This window comes from Protopterus annectens, chromosome 10.part0, assembly GCF_019279795.1.
Source record: "Protopterus annectens isolate FY-2018-M chromosome 10.part0, PAN1.0, whole genome shotgun sequence".
Lineage (NCBI taxonomy): Eukaryota > Metazoa > Chordata > Ceratodontiformes > Protopteridae > Protopterus > Protopterus annectens.
The window spans coordinates 1,578,195,766-1,578,214,159 of NC_056744.1; the positions used below are offsets into that span (position 1 = coordinate 1,578,195,766).

Here is an 18,394-nt window from a genome sequence, read left to right on the forward strand (position 1 = left end):
CAAAAAGAAATCTACAACTCTTAAAAATCTGCTTAATGGAATAAAATGCAGAACAGTTAATGGGTTTAACTGTATGAGCAACTTTTTCTGATAACTAAGCTGTGCACTGGTTTTAGCTTGAAGATTGTTAACACAGCTGTATTGATTTGATTATTTGCTTGCGTTTATTAACTAGGAATATCCAAATGAGAAATTTATTTTCGGTGGAGGTTACAGACCAACAGCTCCAAAACAAAAGGATGAAAAAATAAAGTAATTAAAAAAACAGCAGTACATAACCAATAACAATGAAAGTAAAGTATATATAAACTAGAGTTAAACTGCAGCAATGGAAGCACAAGGCAAGCAAAAATGACAAGTTAAATCATGAGAAACAAATTTCTTACAAGACTGGCCACATAATAGAAATGGAGTAAAGAGAGAGAGAAAGCAATTTTGAAAATAAATGCAGCACGAAAACATGACAGCTTAGCACAGTTGTAAACTGGCACAGAATGTAATAAGAGATTAGAGGATATGAAAGATCAAACTAGGGTGTGTATTTGAGACAGGTATGAAGTTCTGCAATACTGGAAAGATACAAGGTTTGGAGCTGTAGGGATGTTTACTAAGTTATTAAATTTAGTTAATCAGCGAAAAGAATGCTTAAATGATTCTAGCTGCATATCTTAAGTGTCAAAATGTCTTGTTTTGTTGCTTGCTTGTTGAACTTGCCTGTTGAGGATTCAGAAATATGGACAAGGGGGAACAGATTACCTATGATCCCAAAGAGAGGATTCTCCAAGTGACTGTGCCACACAGAGACAAGACAGTTAGGGCTGCAAAAAAAAGTTCAAGGGCCAGGTACATTTTTCTGGTACTGAAGTAGTGGACGAATTCTAGTTAGCCGCATTTATGAAATAAGACAGACTGACTGGTTTGACTGTTATACTATTTCGTTATAGGCTTTTCAAGTCTGTGTTGAAATGAAGAGGCAATGTTAGCAAAAACATAAGATACCAGATTTTCAGTGTCTCTCCATATTTTTGCTGCGCATTTTTGGCCCGTTCTTCCAAAAATCTGTGTTTTTCTGGCAAATCATTGACGACTGAAGACACTAAATAATGAAGGGCATTTGAGTTTCAGGCTTCATACCATTCAGGAAAAAAAGCATAGTAATGGAAACTTGTTATTTTAATCAACTAAAGCATGGTAATGGAAACTTATTTTAATCAACTTGCTAACTTACAGAATCAATATTTAAAAATTGCTCATATTTTTGGGCCTTGGTCACCCCATTATTTTTGGCTTTGTCCAGAATTCTTGCACCAAGAAGCTGACAGGCATGAAGAAAGGATATGTGGTTGGCAGGAAGTGAATTATGTCAGAGACCTTGGCACCATCTGTGAGAAATTATATAGACCTATATGATTTGCCTAATGTGATGCTTTTTCTTGAAAGTGTTCAGCACATGAATTCTAAATTTAAGCTAATTATCAAAGGTGCTTGGTTACCTCTACTTCCTGCTGTGATACAGACAGGTCTGATGGGGGAAGAGATTGAATCTTCAGGTTGGAGCACTGCAGTAAAGCTAGGATGTATGGAAAAGTGCAGTGTAAATTACTGGAAACAGTTACATCTGGCTGTATTTACAAATTAAGTTTGGAAGTTTTCATCTGTTTCTGCAATACATAGGTTTGGACTGAAGTGACTAATTTACCTGTTAATAAAAGATCTGATATGGCATTTCAGAAGTGTCCCTATCAACAGGGAAGCTTTATTTATTTACAGTTTTTAACTGGGACAGTATGACTGACAGCAAGCACCTTTTCAACAAATCCCCAGAAAGAAAACTTTTACGTCATACAGTTTTTAACAGAAAATTTAAAATTTGCAAAATACAGCACAGTTTTTTTCTCACTGTAGAATGAATAATATTAAATGAGGACTACAAAGTAGGCTGCAGTTTAGAAATCAATCAGAAATACTCTGGTATTCAGTTATGCAGGCCCTCATTCACACTTTGTATGGGTGAAAGAGCTTTTTTCAAAAATTGTTCCAAACAGCTGGAAGTATCTCCCAGAGAATATTAGGAATATAGACCAGCTAATAATTTTCAGGAAAACACTCGAGACCATCTGTTCAAAGAAAGTAAATTCAAGTGCTATAGAGACATGAGCTAATGCAATTGTACAATAAAGTTAGCTTCCACTGTACTGGTTTGTTCTATTCCAAAATCTATAGGTTTAGATCGATTAATACTACCTTAAGAAAACAAAAGCAATGCAAATTAATTACTCCCCCATTCCTTTTTGTACAGCCATGCAACATTCACAAGCTGATTCCCAGTCCGTTACACTGTATTAACATTTTACAGTACTGTGAGCTGTGCAATGTTTATACAATTCTGTATTTATAATGAAGTTTAAATTATATATTAAGTGCTGATAATGTATGCAGTCCTGTAAATACTGTTTGATGTTTTACTTATTCACCATTACACCTTGGTTGTGCATTGTATGTACAATATGTCATAACAGCAGTAGTTTTCTTTTTCTTCGTGTTCTTAAAATGCATTTCTAATTTGCTGTTGTCTTAGCTATTGTGGCACAAGGGTCCCTGGTCAAATTCACTTACCAGGTTAACAAAGTATAAACAAAAATATTAAATAAATAAAAGAATATGCATTTCTCGTCTCCATTTACTCCAAAGTTTTATAGTCTAGTAATATTATTACAATACTTTAAAACAAAATTTACAAAATTGGGTTCTACCAGATGTTACAGATACACGTTGCCATCTTAGGAGAGACAGAATACTTATGGGGGTGATGTTTGTAGGTTCTACAAGATGTTGCAGATGCACGTTGTCACCTTAGGTGAGGCAGAATATTTATGGGGGTGATGTTTGCGAGACGTGTAGGCAGGCTTAAAAGACGTTTAACAAGTCTTGTCCTACTTTGTAGGAGTGACAGCATGGATTGTTTGGCTTAACTGGGGGTTCACTTCTAGGGTGGCCTCCTATTTTGATAGCAATTGTACTTCTTAAAATCTTTACTAAAGGAGGTGAAAGTGTTTTCTTTTATGGATCTTGGAATCAAATTCTGAACTTTGTTAAAAATGTAGACTGTGCATCAAGTAGAAAGCCCACTAACTTTTATTTATGTCATTTGTTTTGCTTTTGTTTACAGAGTTTGTCCAACTGGCTTTGGTCAAAAACCTGTTTTCAGTGGTGGCCTGGGGAGAAAAGCTCCAACATATTACAAACAATTTTAAACTGGCATTCAGTAATATACACTAACATAACTTAAGAAATTCACATTAACAATTACACATCAATTTGCAAATTAGTGCAAATTAGATTGCATTTGTATGAAATACAGGCAATTATTACAATATAAAAGATAATTGTACATTAGCAGATGTTGAACATTGGCCATTCGTATGTGCATATTGCTGGATTTCTCAAACAGATAACAGATCATGTAATTAGTGCTTAGAAATTCAAACAAATGGCGGTGAGGGAAGGAACTAGACAGCAGCAAAATTGTTAAAATTGTAGTCAAGGTGTAAGGTATAAAACAGGCTCACAGATAATTATATATCCGGCTATCATAAGGATTACATTGGAAGTACAGAGGTAGAGGGTGACAAGTGTCACAAAACTGTGTACACGGCTGGGAGATGCTAGCAAAATTATTGGGATACTGGTGAAGACTAGTTGTGGGGCACAGGATTCCGAAGGAAGAGAAATCATTGATGATAGGGCAAGCTGAAAATAACCATGGTATTTATCCTGGAGATATACAGGCATAGATTCACCGATTTGATAGGCGAAGCTTTAGTTGCGTTTTAAATGAGTTTGCATTCTGAATGGATTTCAGTTGTAGTGGGATGTGGTTCCATAGCTTAGCTACACTATTTGAGTATATAGAGTCACCTACAGTATTTAATGATTTGGCTACAGTGATTAGTGATTTTTCTCTACAGCATAAAATTCTATTGGGGAGGAAAAGTGCTGTATTAAGTTGTTAAGGCCTACGCAATTTTTCTACAAACAGCAGTCTGCGTATGGTAGTTAGCTGAGAATGACCAAGGTGACGTGTATTTCTGACGAGCTAAGACAGTGGTGTTATTTTATTGTTGTAGTTTACTGCAAATGTGGCTATTTTATTATGACATTTCTCAAGTTTGGACACCTGAAGGTTAGTGAAGATTGGGGCAGCATAGTGGAAAAAAGACAGAAAGTACAGGCTATACATTTTCCTGGTTATGTCAAGGAGGTACATGTTTTACTCTATAATGTACCTAATTTTTAATTAGTTTTTTTTTTTTAACCATGTGTGACAGATGACCGTCATCTACAATAACACCAAGTAATTTGGTGTGGTTTACTTGCTTTTTTCATGGTGTTGATGGCAGAGCCAACAGTGAATACTGTTGTTTTGGAGATGTGTTTTGGGGTTAAAAAGCAATTTTGTCTTTAGGGTTTAGTAGTAGTTGTGAATTAGCCATGTTTCAATCGATAAGAAAGACTGTTGTGTAAGGTTCCAGAGTTTAGAGACAGGTTTGGCACAGCAGATTAGGGTTGAGTCAACTTAAATTATATGTTTACATTAACATTACCAAGCACCTGAGTAGAGAAAAAAAACAGGTTAAATGCCAGGAATTACATGGGGTGCTAACAGAAAGGTATTAAAGTAGAGAGGACAACAAGGAGAATAACAGATATGAATTTCTGAGATAAAAGTTTATAGACTACATAGAAATAAATGAAGACACCAAGACAACACTTTCCTGTGTGGAAGCATGCTAACAGAAGAAAAAAAAAAATTATGAGAAGCAAGCAATCCTTCAAAACTTTAAGAAAGGAATTATTTTACATTTATCAGAGTAGTGCACTGATCACAGCTGACCATTCGGCAGGTACCATCACAAAGAAGAAAAAAGTGTAAGAGAGACTGTAAATTGTACATACCAAACACAGACATGACAATATTTCAAGTTTACAAAAGACTACTTAGAACACAGGGTCACGTCTGCCCACCTACAGACATAAATGGGATAATAAGCAAGCAGCATGCACTTCTATATTACTGCATATATGGGACACAAACCAGATATGGAAAAACGTATATCTTGGCTGAAACAAAGGCCCAGATTCTCACTGCAAGCCTGCCCAGATTCCAAAAGATTTGCTCTAAAGAGTAAGTGACTTACTTCGATGCAAGGCCTGTCTATAAACAGAATTACAGTGGGAGCCAGATTCCAAAAGACCTGCTGTCAATGAAAGTGGTTACTTACACTGACAGCAAGTCTTTTGGAATCACGCCTCCAGTCTAGCTGGGAGCATGTTGTTCTCCAAGGCTAATGAGAATGGGCTAACATCAAAACTGTGTGCCAACATCAATATAAATTAAAAAGCAGTAAAATTAAAAAAGTGCTTAACATTTGATCCATTTACACCCCCCCCCAAAAAAAAAGCAGCAGGAGGAAATGGCATCTTAATGCTACATCTTCTGTACTTATCAACCTATTAATACAATTAGTTAGCTACTAGCTCACCCCACAGATAAAGACTACAACCCATTTATTTTTTAATAACACCCCTCTGGAGAGTCATCGTGTTTATCTTCCACGTGCCTGGAATCCTCTGTCTCCGTTATATACTTTTTTCAATCAGCCAAAGCCATAGCTTGTTCTTTTCTTTAACACTTTTATTAAATGATTTCTCAAGACATAAGCAAATACACATTAACAGAAAAGAAAACAAAACATATTAACATTTTCCATTTACATACATTATACATCACATATTTTTTCCTTCTTTGTAACCATCTTCAGTCCATCATTATATAAATTGTTAAATTCTTGCCTTCCAGTAAACCTCACTCATCTTAAATATTACTCTGTGCGCATTATTCCCAAAAACTAATTTTATTTCTATGCAATTTACTCCTTCCCTTTTCTAAAGATCCCTCTTCCAGTTCTTATCTTTTCTGTAATATTCAGTTTTTGGTTTAGCCATTGATTTCAATTTTCTAGTAACTGTTTTTTTTTTTTTTTTTTCTGCCAGCCAGCATAATTAAACTTAATAAGTCCTTACTATGTCTGAGCACTTCAGATCCATGTCCCAAGCTCAAAAGAATGCTTTCCTTACTTATAGCAATTTCCTCACCCAATATTTCTGACAGTACTCTGTACGAAATTTTTAAAATCTGCCAACTCATTACACTCCCAAAACATATGCTCCCAGTTGCCACTTCACAATCACACCTACAACATTTGCTATCTACCGAATGAAAAATTCCTTGAAGTCTGCTTGGAGTATAAAAATACCTATGCAAACACTTCCAAAGATCCTAAACCTTCTGAACTTTTTGTACATTTGGGAGCCATACATTGTTCTGTTATAAACTGTTTTCCAGTCTCCCTTCCCAATTTTTTCTAACTTCTTCAGATTAAAAAGCTATTGTGCAATATTTTACAATTATTAATTATCCCTTTTTAACAGCAGCTTCTGTTTTAGATTAAACTAAAAACTCCACCAGAGTAGGTCTTTCACCTAAGATTCCCCAGTACTTGCGTATTAATTCAACCAGATTTGGAGGTTGTCCTATTTCCTAATGTTATGGTGAAAGTCGTTTATCCTGCACTGGCAAGGGTTGTTTAAAGTCCAAATTACTTTCCTATCACCTCGATTCTGCAACAGGGACAGGAATACTGGCCCAATTCTGCCTTCTGGGTTGCATCCTTTACAGCCGTAACTGAGGCTAAGAATTGGCATACAGTTCCAGGTTACCTCTAACACTGGGTACTCAGGCTTTTCATTAATGTGTTTCTTTACATGTACATTTGTAAAGGTTTTATTTTGCTGTGACTTTATGTACGGTTGAAATAAGGCGCGGATGTGTTTGTCTTCCATACTTTTATGTCTCATTTTTAATTTTTTTTTTTTGGGGGGGGGGGGGGGGTTACAGCACCGCGATCCTGTCTAACAGGCATCAGCTCAAGACAGGGTAAAATACTCCTGTTTTATCATGCATTGCAATGACTTGTGTACTGGGGTTAACTGGTTTTCCAAAAGAATATTCAGTAACAGTAAACCCAATCCTGACTCCTTTTGACTGTGGAAGAATCTGTGCTTGGTAATGATAAAAGTACTGCATGTTTTCATCTGCCTGGTTCATTTCGTTTTGTATTAAGGCGCGGCACTAAAGTACATTCCCAGGAAGACAAATCTGATACAAATTCCTGATCCTGTGTCACAGACAAGGTGAAGTAGTAGTGATTTGCAATACACACCCCCTGCTCACTTTGCAAAACCCTTGTTTCACGATATCATCAGGAGTTCTGCCTGGTCCCCAATCTGGTTGCTATAATACACAAGTACCGATTCCCCTATTCGTTTCTCTCTGCCTGTATCAAACCCTGGTATGTAAGGCAGTCTCTAGTCTGTAGTCCTAATGCCTTCTTGTTCTCATCCTACTATATTACCTTTCACTATCTGGTTATTTGCTCCCAGTACCTTGGTTCCTTTGCCAGTTTTCTTTACCCCTATTTGCAGTCACCCATACTGGCAAAAATCTCCTTTCTCCAGTCTCATTCTGGCTTAGTTCTTAGAATACCTTCTGAATATAATAATCTGCATGGTTATTATTCTCAAGGATATACATTAAAAATCCCACACTACTCCCTTGAACTTCCCTCTTGCTTCATCATCCCTTTTCATTTGGAATTGTAAGCTTCTGCTTGTGTTATGCTCACACTTATCAAGGGTACCAGAACTTGTCAGAAATTTAGGATGCATGGCTAGGCTTAAAAATGCCCCTGTGGTCGTTAGCCTAGTACTCACCTATGAACCTGTGATATGAGCACTAACTGCATAGCTCGAGAAATCCCTTTGAAAAATCAGGTAATCCTAAACCACCTTATTCTTTTGGAAGGATCAGTTTATCCTACTTAACTCTTCCCCTCCCAGACCAATTCCTTGTCCACATCTCCACTGATCCATAAAATATGGGTGCCCATTTTCACTGCTTGTATCTTACTACCCATATCAGACTTCCAGTTTCTCAATTTTTGTATTATCTTTTGTTTAGTACCCTTCCACATAGCCTTAGCTACCATAACAGAAACCTTTTTAATCCATACTCTTAAACACTTCACTTTTTCATGCCCCCATAAATACAGGCATTTTTGAAGCAATTTAAAGTCAAAGCCGTTTAGGACTACACACGTATAGCCTAAACAAAATTCCATGCATCAGGTAAATTCTTGAGATTACAAAGGAAAGTGAAACAACACATACAAGTACAGAAATAAACATAACAAAGTACAATACTACTCCCAATACACGGAAGAAAGAGCGGAAACATTTACCAGCACTCTAATACCTTCCCCCCGAGTTAAAGTAATATAAAACAAAGCACAGACCAAAATGCCCAAGTTATTTGTCTAATTATTGCACTTGAGTGAGTTAAATACTACTGATTATGGATACAATACATAAATACTGTACTTATTTGGAACATATGCAAGTACATATTGCACAAAAAATAAAAATTTTCTTATGCTGGCCCGAGGTCAGAAGTCTAATCACTGTAGGGTAGAAACTATTAGTGAATCTTGTAGTCCTGCAGTGGATGCGGTGATATCTCCTGCCAGATGCTTAAATAGTCCATGCACAGAATGCATCTTGTCCTGTATTATTTTGGTGGCCTTTTGGATGCTTCTTGCAGAATGAAGATGTTGCATCAGTGTAAGTCTGGAAACTGTTACCTTCTCTGCAACCCTCCCCACTCTTTGAAACGCCTTCCTTTCTGTGCGTGTCCAGCTTCCAAATCACACTGTGAAGTTGTAAGTGAGGATGCTCTCTACTGCACCTCTATAGAAGGTGGAGAGAATATAAGGAGGAAGCTTAGCTTTTTTCAGCTTTCTTAAAAAGTGGAGGTATTGGTGCACGTTTTCGACCAACTGGCTGGTGTTTCCCAACCACAAGAAATCCTCCGATGTGTGTACACCCAGAAATGTTGTACTCTTAATCCTTTCACACACCATTGATCTTGAGCACTGGGTGGTTTGTTCTTTTCCTGAAGTCGATGATAATCTCTTTGGTCTTGCTTATAGTCAGGTCAAGGTTGTTCCCCTCACACCAATTGATCAGAGATGCCACCTTCTCTCTGTATGCCCCTTCATCCTCCTTTGTGATGAGCCCCATGACTGTGGTGTCATCAGCAAACTTGATGATACGGTTGGACTTGTGCTTGGCATAGCAGTCATGGGTCAGGATGGTGAACAACAGTGGGCTGAGAACACATCCCTGTGGAACCCTGGTGTTAATCACGATGCACTTTGATATGTTCTTACCTGAACGCACCCTTTGTGGTCTCTCAATCAAGAAGTCCAGGATCCAGTTACAAACTGGTTCACTGATTCCTAAATGTGAGTTTTTCAATCAGCTCCATTGCTACTACCGTATTAAAGGCAGAGCTGAAGTCCATGAATAGCATCCTTAAATAGTTGTCTTTGCCCTCTAAATGCTCAAGGGAGATGTGTAATGCTACTATGGCATCAGCTGTGGATCGCTTAGCTCTGTATGCAAAAATCAGGAGGTAGGCATGATGACAGATGCTTTTTGATTAGCTGCTCAAAACATTTTATAACAGTGGATGTCAGAGCAACTGGTATGTAGTCCTTAGGGCTGGAGGGAGTGGTTTTCTTGGGTAGCATGAGGGTACTTTTGGCATGGCAAGAGAGGTGTTACATTTATTTCCTTGAGCACTGTGCATATTTGATCAGCACAGCCTTTTAACACCTTGCCCAGTATGCTGTCTGGGCCAGCAGCTTTCCTGGGGTTCATGCTTCTTACCTCCTCTGTGCTGAGGCTTAGTACTGCATCCGTCTCATCAGTGAATAGCTTTAGTTCCAACCTGTTCTTTTCTCAAATCTACCAATGATGATGTTCAAACTGTCCAGGAATTCAATGCCGTCTTCACACTGTGCTGACCTGATTTTGTAGTCTGTGATCTCTTGCATGCCTTGCCATAGTCTCCTTGCATCCTTCATATCTTCAAAGTGGCTCTATAACTTTCAGACTCTCATAGCCTCCTTTATACCCCTCCTCAGACTACTTCTTGCTACACTTAGGGCTGCTTGGTCCTTTGCCCTGTAAAGTGTGTTTCTCTCCTTCAGAAGCTCATATACCTTAGGGGTGAGCCATGACCTCTGGTTAGCTCTAATAGTGATACTCTTGGTATTTGTGTGTGGGTACATAATTTACAGTTACATCCTTCGTTTTAGCTCGATTAATTTTATATCTTGAAAAAACATGAAACTGCCTCAAATTTTTCACAACACTTAAATGAACTTTTCGGAATTTATCAAGTACAAAATAATATAATATGCAAATAAAACCAACCTTTTTTCATTGCCATACCAATTATATCCCTGAAATTCTCTTATTTTCTTTGCTAATGGCTCTAAATATAAAGCAAATAAAGGGGAATGAGAACATCCCTGCATGGTTCCTCTATTTAAACAACTTATCAGAAAGTAACCTTCCCATTTTAATTCATGCATCTGATCCTTCATATGTCATCCTAATTAACCTTAACATTGTATAATGGAATGCAAATGCTTCCACTGCCACACTCAAGAACACCAGCTTACTCTGTCAAATGCTTCCTCTGAATCAAGACCCGCTAACATCAGCGGTATTTTCTTACATTGTGCTTTCCTATGGATCATCATTGTTCTATCGATGTTGTCAAATATTTGCCTCCCTTCCACGAAACTACACTGATCCATACCTACCAACTGTGGCAACACCTTTGCCTTTTTTTACTAGTATAGACCAACACTTTATAATCATGATTTGAAATAGAAATGGGTCTATATGAAGCTGGGTCTGATGGGTCTTTAATACAGCCACCACAGCTTTCTTCCAAGATTTCAGTGCTTTTTCTCCTTTTAAAATGCTGCTAAACAAAAATCTTCTAGTCCATCACTTGCTTCACTCATAACTTCCTAACTTCCACTGGAATGTTATCTGTTTCTGAAGACTTTCCTGAAGACTGATCATACATCACCATTTTATCTCATCTCCTATCTTTACTGTGAGTTGTGGAGCCTCATCTACCTCTAAACTTCACATAATTAAATCTCCCATAAATATTTGCATTTGAGCTATTTCCTTCTTTCTTTCCACATTTCTCTTCTTTATACAAATGTTCCTAAAATTTCTGAAAAATCTCTAATATAGCTACAGGATCTCTGGTTATTTGTCTTGTTATACGCTCCCTAGGTTTGGTGACAACCCTTTCTTCTTTGTTGCCCAAGTCGTTTTGCTAAAAGTTCTTTTTCCCTATGGAGTTATTATCAAAAATTAGCTGTTAAACAGCAATCCTTCTAAACTCATGCATATTATCCAGACATTCCCTTATTTTCTCTCTAGCACTGTGCATTTGTGCCTCTTCTTGTTCTGCAAGATTCCCGTTATTCTGCAATACTTTTAACCTTTGTCAGTCCCTCTAAGTACTTCCTGCTACTAAACCATCTCCTTTTCTTTGATTTCTACCTATTTTAAACCCCATTTTCATTTTTCCCACTCACTAGCTACGTCTGAAGATATTTCTATCTTCTCTAACAATTCTTGAATAATTTCTACTACCCATTCCTTTAGTACCTCCATTTTAAAACATGTAGGTGGGAAAGTGCCACTGCTTCAGTTTTACTTCATTACCCTCCATTTTATCTTGGTTTTATCAGTGAATGATCTGAAACAGTTACTGGGTGTGTGTCAAAGCTTTCAATTAAATGCCCATTCTCCTGTGAAACATAATTCCTATCTAATCTAGCGTAGTTACTATATCTTGAAGAATAATATGTAAATTCTGTCAAAGTTCCTATTACTACTGAATTCACATCTTCCATACCAGATATTTTCATAAATTTCTTTAGAAATCTATACTCTTGTTATATTTTCCCTTCTAGGCCCCTTGACACATCTTCACCACTGCAAATCAGATTCCAGTCCCTACCTGTAAGTAATATTACCTGCTGAAAGCTGATTATTTCTCCCCAAAATTTCTTAAGCTCCACAATAGCAGATTTGGGTGGAATATAAACAAATTCCAGCATAATCCTCCTCCTTTACCAAAAGCCCCTTACTACCACAAATCTACAATTATTAGAGCCCTTCCCCTTTTCCTTTGTCCCAGATATTCTGCTGAATAATCATCCTGAAATTCTTTCTTTGTCAAATTCACATGCTCATTTATATGCAAATGTGTCTCCTGCAGCATTGTTACACCCTACTTCCATCCATATTTAAATACAATTCAAAACCGTTTCCTTTTTGTCTTTACCTGCAAGACCATTTATGTTCCAATATGGCTGGCATAACCAATACAATAAAAAGCTATTTTCCCATCTATTACAAGTCATTTCTTTATGTATATTTCCAACTTCCATGTTAGATGCACACATGTTAATAATGTCTGGCAGATTGATCTTTTACACAGTTTTTTTTTCTTCTTCTCATCACAATTTGAACCTGTGTCACATTTCAAGCCTTTTTATTTTAAACGAAAACCCTCAAACAAACTAAATATATTTTCAGAGCAACCCCATGCATCCCCTATTAACTTAGAACAAACACACAAAACTATTTACATTTTCAAAAAACTTGTTTAATCTTCTAGAGAATAATTACACCAAAACAACTGCACCCATAGGCATTACCTAACCTAAAATGATGGTTACCCATGCTAAAGCACATACTGCAGCCTGTGTCCCCGCTTACACAGATTGCCGACTGTTCTTTTCTTATTTCAAGTCTCCTCCCAGATGTGAAAAACAGTCTGCGTGATTTGAGAAAACATTAACTTTTATCCCCAAAAGTGCACTGGCTATCTTTAAATAAAACTAAATTGTACAGTGAAATGTGATTGAGCTCTCAAATTATTTGTCACAGGCAGATATTAGCCTAGCCTTGAGCAGCATTCTACTTTCACCAAGGATGATGCCACAATACAGACAAACTGACTGACTTTAACAAATGGCTTAATGTTTGGTGTCAGTCCAAGGGGATCCAATACTTGTCAGCATGGGAAGACATGATAGACAGGCCATGCTGTTTTGCCAGAGATGGTCTGCACCTATCTCCTCTAGGTTTTAGACACCGGCAAAGGCTTTAGCCATTGCTATAATGCCTTTTTTCAGGCCGTGTCAAAGTAATCAACCGCCCAACACAACAAAATTTTCTCTTGATAAGATCAAGGTACTGCCCAACACAACAAAATTTTCTCTTGATAAGATCAAGGTATTGCTGCTCAATGCTAGGAGTCAAAACAAGAAAATGTACTCCCTAGAAGCACTCCTCACATCTGTGCAGTCACTGATACATGGTTCAAAGACGCAGAAAGCACCCTGGCCATGCAAGGCTACAATGCCTTCCATGTATTCAGACCACTAACTGAGCAAGAAAGAACCAAAGGACGACTTGTATCCATCTTCATAAAGGATACAAGTACACCAAGACTGGTCAAATAGTAGGACTCTCTCGAGCTACTCCATGTCCAACTAACTATAGGAAAAATCCCCTACCATATCATTCCTAGCTATAGGTCCCCTACCATGAATCAGTAAAAACATACCATGTACCTGGACTTACTGCAGTCTCTCACTATGCAACCCAATACGCAACATATGGATGACTAACTATCCTACTACTCATAGGTTCATACTATCCTACTACTCATAGGTTCATACTAGGCTATCTGCACAAGGGCATTTATAAGCCTAGCCCAGAGTTTTGTGGCTTTCGCCACCCCTTTAGTTTGGAGGATATTTTGCTGTGCCTCTGTCAAGTAGTGACGCTGAGATAATCCCTGGGGTATATCTGCGATCTCCCATCCATTGGTCAAGATTTCTCTTGAACAAAGCCAGCGAGGTGCTCTGCCTCACATGTACCGGGATTTTGTTCCACAGCATAGGGAGTCTCTGGATGATGAATCTGTCCCTCCAGCACGTCCTATTAATAACCGTGTCAAGGTTTAAGTCTCCCGCCCTTGTAGTTCTGAGGGATCTAGATTTTTTGAGGTGAAGCATGTTCATCAATTCTGGGTTGGACATGGCCTTGTATGTCAGGCACAGGTCACCTCTGAGCAGACGGTAAGCGACTGAATAGAGCTGAAGTTCCTTCAGTCGGGCAGCATAGGACATATTTTTGAGACCCTTTATCCTTTTGGTGAGGAACTTTTGGGGCCTTACCAGTTGCTGCAGGTGTTATGTCAGATACATTCCGAATGGGGCATTGTACTCCATCATTGGTCTGATGAGTGACGAGTACAGGGGGACAATGACTTCCCTTGATCTAGATGTGAATCCCTTCATGATCAGGTGGGCAATGTAGAAGGTCTTCCTAACTACTTTGGCAACGTGAGTGTCAAATGAAAGGTTACTGTCAACCTGGGTACCCAGATCCCTGATAACCTCTTCTGTGCTTAGTGGGTTGCCTCCTATATGGTAGCTAGGGGTAACCTTGTTTTTCCTGAAGGGTATGACTATGCATTTTTTGGCGTTTAACTTTAGGCCATGGCTCTGGCACCAGTTTTCCGTTTCTACAAGACCCTTCTGAAGGATATCCGTGTCAGATGTGTTCTCAACTATGGCGTCCAGTTTGCAGTCATCTGCAAATTCTTTTCAGCCATAATCCTCCTGTGTTTGCTTGTACTTCTGAAAAGTAGATGCCGAACAGGAGAGGGCCCAGGACTGAGCCCTGTGGGACACCACGTGTGACAGGCTTTGAGTCTGACATGGCGCCAGCAACTCTGACCCTGTGGGTTCTGTCACTTAGCCAATTTGCAACCCATCTTGTGACGTATGGGTTTACATTTAAGCTGATGAGTTTTTCAATGATACCCGAGTGGGGTATTGTGTCGAAAGCCTTTGCCAGGTCGAGGTAGGCTGCGTGGACTGCCTTTCCCTCATCAATGGCCTTGGTGACTTTCGAAAAAGTCAACCAGGTTTAAAAGGCATGATCTGCCCTCGACAAAGCCAAACTGGGTCGGATCCAAAGTCTGCAAGTCTCCTATGTCTTTATTTATGAGTTCCATTATGATCCTCTCCATAGCTTTGCAGATCAAGCTTGTCAAGCTGATGGGACGGTAATTTCCCGGGTCGGTGGAGGCACCGCCTTTGTGAAGTGGGACAACAGTTGCCGTACGCCACTCCTTAGGCACGTATCCTGAGGTGAGGCTAAGATTAAACAGCTGCCCTAACTGCGGGTTTAATTCCTCATTGAGTTCGTGGAGCACACATCCGGGGACACCATCTGGTCCCATGGATGCTGTGTTTTTTGCCTTGGAGAGAGCAGTTCTCACCTGAGCGTTAGAGATGTTTGGGGGGCTATAATTCTCTGGTATAGATATCTCACCTTTTGGGGGGGGGGGGAGTTTGCACTGAACCTGTCAGCCAGTATGTTGGCAATGTCTGTAGGTTCAGTAATTTTTACATCATTTTGAACTAATTCTGAGCATATCTGGGAGTTTCCTCCCAGGTTTCTAACATAGCTAAAGAAGGCCTTATGATTGTCCTTTGAGTCCTTAGTGACTTTTCTCTCAAAATTTGCCTTGGATGATTTTATGAGAGATCTTAGTTTTTTACTTATAATGATCAAGGGTGCTTTCCCTTTTAAGGATTTTGCTCTATCTTGTAGTAGCTTCCTCCTTTTGTTGTAGAGCTTGTTTATGGCTGGGGTCCACCAAACTGGACGCTTGCCTTTGGTACAAAGAGTCTTTGTTTTGTTTGGGATTGCCTGATCCATGCAGTCCTGTAGGTGCTGGTAGAAGGCATTTATAAGTGATTCAGCGACTTGAGTAATGGTTTCCGCAGTCTCGGGGGCCTTAAAAAGAGACCACACTAGCCTTTAGAAGTGTGAAGTCGGCTTTTGAGAAGTTCTTCACTGTGGTCTTTTTTATCTCAGGTGGGGACGGGATGTGGACTTCCAGTGAGATTAGTTTATGGTCTGATCTCACCAGTGAAGGGTATACCTCCGGTGTTGAACATTGTGACCCCATGTTCGTGATGATATCTAGTATGTTTTCTCCTCTTGTGGGGATGGCGACTAGTTGTTCCATGGCATTTGAGATTATGAACTCTAGGAACCTTTGGGCTAGAGTGTTGGGGCTTGAGTAGTGATCCCAGTCTATATTCGGGTAGTTGAAATCACCTAGTATGATGGTGTTTGGAGATAGCTTCCCTGAAAACACTGGAGGGGATAAATGTATGTGAGGTTCCTGAGATTGAGAGGGTGGCCTGTAACATGCTACAAATTGCACAGCAGTCTTGCCTATGGTTAATTGCACCTGGATGGTCTCAGATGCATCGTGCGTTGCCACCAACCTTGAGGTGTGGGTGTTCTTGATGAATATAGACACCCCCCTTCTTTCTTGGTGTTGTCCGGATTTTGGGGCCGGAACGCATGATAGGAGGTAAAGCCTGATAGTGCCGGGGTGCTCTCGGGAGCCTTGAGCCAGGTTTCAGTCACAGCACAGACATCGATGTTCTCCATACTGAGAAGGGCCTCGAGTGCGTGCATCTTGAGGTTGAGACTTCTGGCATTGAGCAGCATTACCCTTAGTTGTTTTCCTTTTTTGTGTTCTAGGGTGGTAGGTTTAGAATTTGAGCCTTGCCTAAAAAAGGCACTATGGGGGTGGCAAAAGCCCAGGGGTGACAGGTGCAAGCCGTCCCTTGCGAAGCAGAGTTGCTTGTCCAGCATGTCATCCCAGGCAGACAGACATTGGATCCCCTTTGAATGACACCAGAGTTTAAGCCAATTATTAAAGCTGATCATCTTGTCACTGTATTGTGGCATCATTCTTGGTGAAGGTAGGATACTGCTCAAGGTCAGGGTCATACCTGCCTGGGCTACATAATCAGAGAGCTCCTCTATGTCTCTTTTCATGTAGTCCAAGGAGGTACGTCTCAGGTCGTTCACACCAGCGTGGACAATGACAGAGTCGTACTTGTACCTGCTGTTGAGAGACCCGAGTGCTTGCGTTATGTGGCGGATTCTACTGCCAGACAGGCAGCTTACTGTGACCTTTTCCTTGTTCAATCTGGTGAGCGGGACGTCAGTGTGTCTGACTATGGAGTCACCAATGACGAGTGTGTCTGGCATTGTGTTTGGCCTTAAGGGCTGTGACTGTTTGGCACACTGACTATGTGGTCTATGTGTTGCATGTGTTGTGTCCTGCGGTGGCAGTTGTTTGGGTGTCTGCTTTGGTGGCCTCTGCTGTTTTGGTAGATTTTTGATCAGAGCCTCTGAATATGTCTGTGTGTATTTATGTGTATGATTTGAAGTTGTGATAGTACTATGTGAGACTGGGTTTGTGGTGTGTGGTTACCTTCTCCTCCTGTCTGATCTTACCAGTCCTATGTTGAGAGAGCTCAGCCTCCAGTTTGGCTATATAGTTGCATCTCTCGCATGTATTTGTGTTTTGTGGGAGAAGAAGGAGAGGGTTGTCCGTGTACATGAGACAATTGTAACATTGCCTCAATATTCCCAGATTCACCAGCTGAGCAGGAGAGGACACTAGCAACTGATCCCTCAACATGCTAGAAGGAATAGACAAGGACTTTAAAAGACTCCGGGGGATGTGGGTGATCGAAAGGGGTTTTTGGCTGGTGGGGTACTATGTATAATAAAAGTGCTATATCAAGTAAAAAGTACTTTAGGAGCAAGTGCTAGGCTTTACAGATAGAGATTATTCTACTTAGGAATCAAGTAGAGCTGAGCTTTTTGGATATAGAATACGCTGGCTAGATCAGCAGTACAGTTCAAGGAAGGCTGTTTTAAGGGAAAATTTGAAGAGTGGACTTTAGGTAGCCCGAATAGTTTAACCTTGATTAACCGCCGCTGCTCTTGTGTGCTCCTGACTGACTGGGAAACGTACACATCTACTAACATGCAAGCTCAGAGGTTCTTGAACTTTGTTGATGCAAAAGCTCTGGAACAGCTGAACCACACACCCACTAGGGGCTGAAACATCCTAGACATAATACTCACCAACATGGGAGAGCATTGTACCCTCTCCCATGTAATGTCCTCTTTGGTGAGATCAGACCTCCTTTGAAATAAATTTAAGGCCAGATACCCCATCAAACTCAAAAACACTAAAGAATTTCTCCAAGACAAATTATCTCCTACTAAGCGATGGCATAACAAATTTCAAAGCTCATCCAAGCACAGAAAACACAGAATCCTATGCAGAGGTGTACGCCAATACCATGTATAGTGACTTAAGCAGTTGTATAGAACCAGCAGTACCAGACTAGACTGAACTTGAGTCTTACCAAAAAAAAAAAAAAAAAAAACAAGGCACCATGGTGAACCTCTGGTATAAAACAGA

The 18,394-nt window shown here is 39.6% G+C and overlaps 1 protein-coding gene across 4 annotated transcripts in view; it reads right to left on the reverse strand.

Annotated features, from left to right (window-relative positions):
• Window positions 1-18,394, reverse strand: part of LOC122813750 (protein orai-2-like) — a 777,435-nt gene that overhangs the window by 443,709 nt on the left and 315,332 nt on the right. The gene's annotated exons all lie outside the window — the stretch shown is intronic.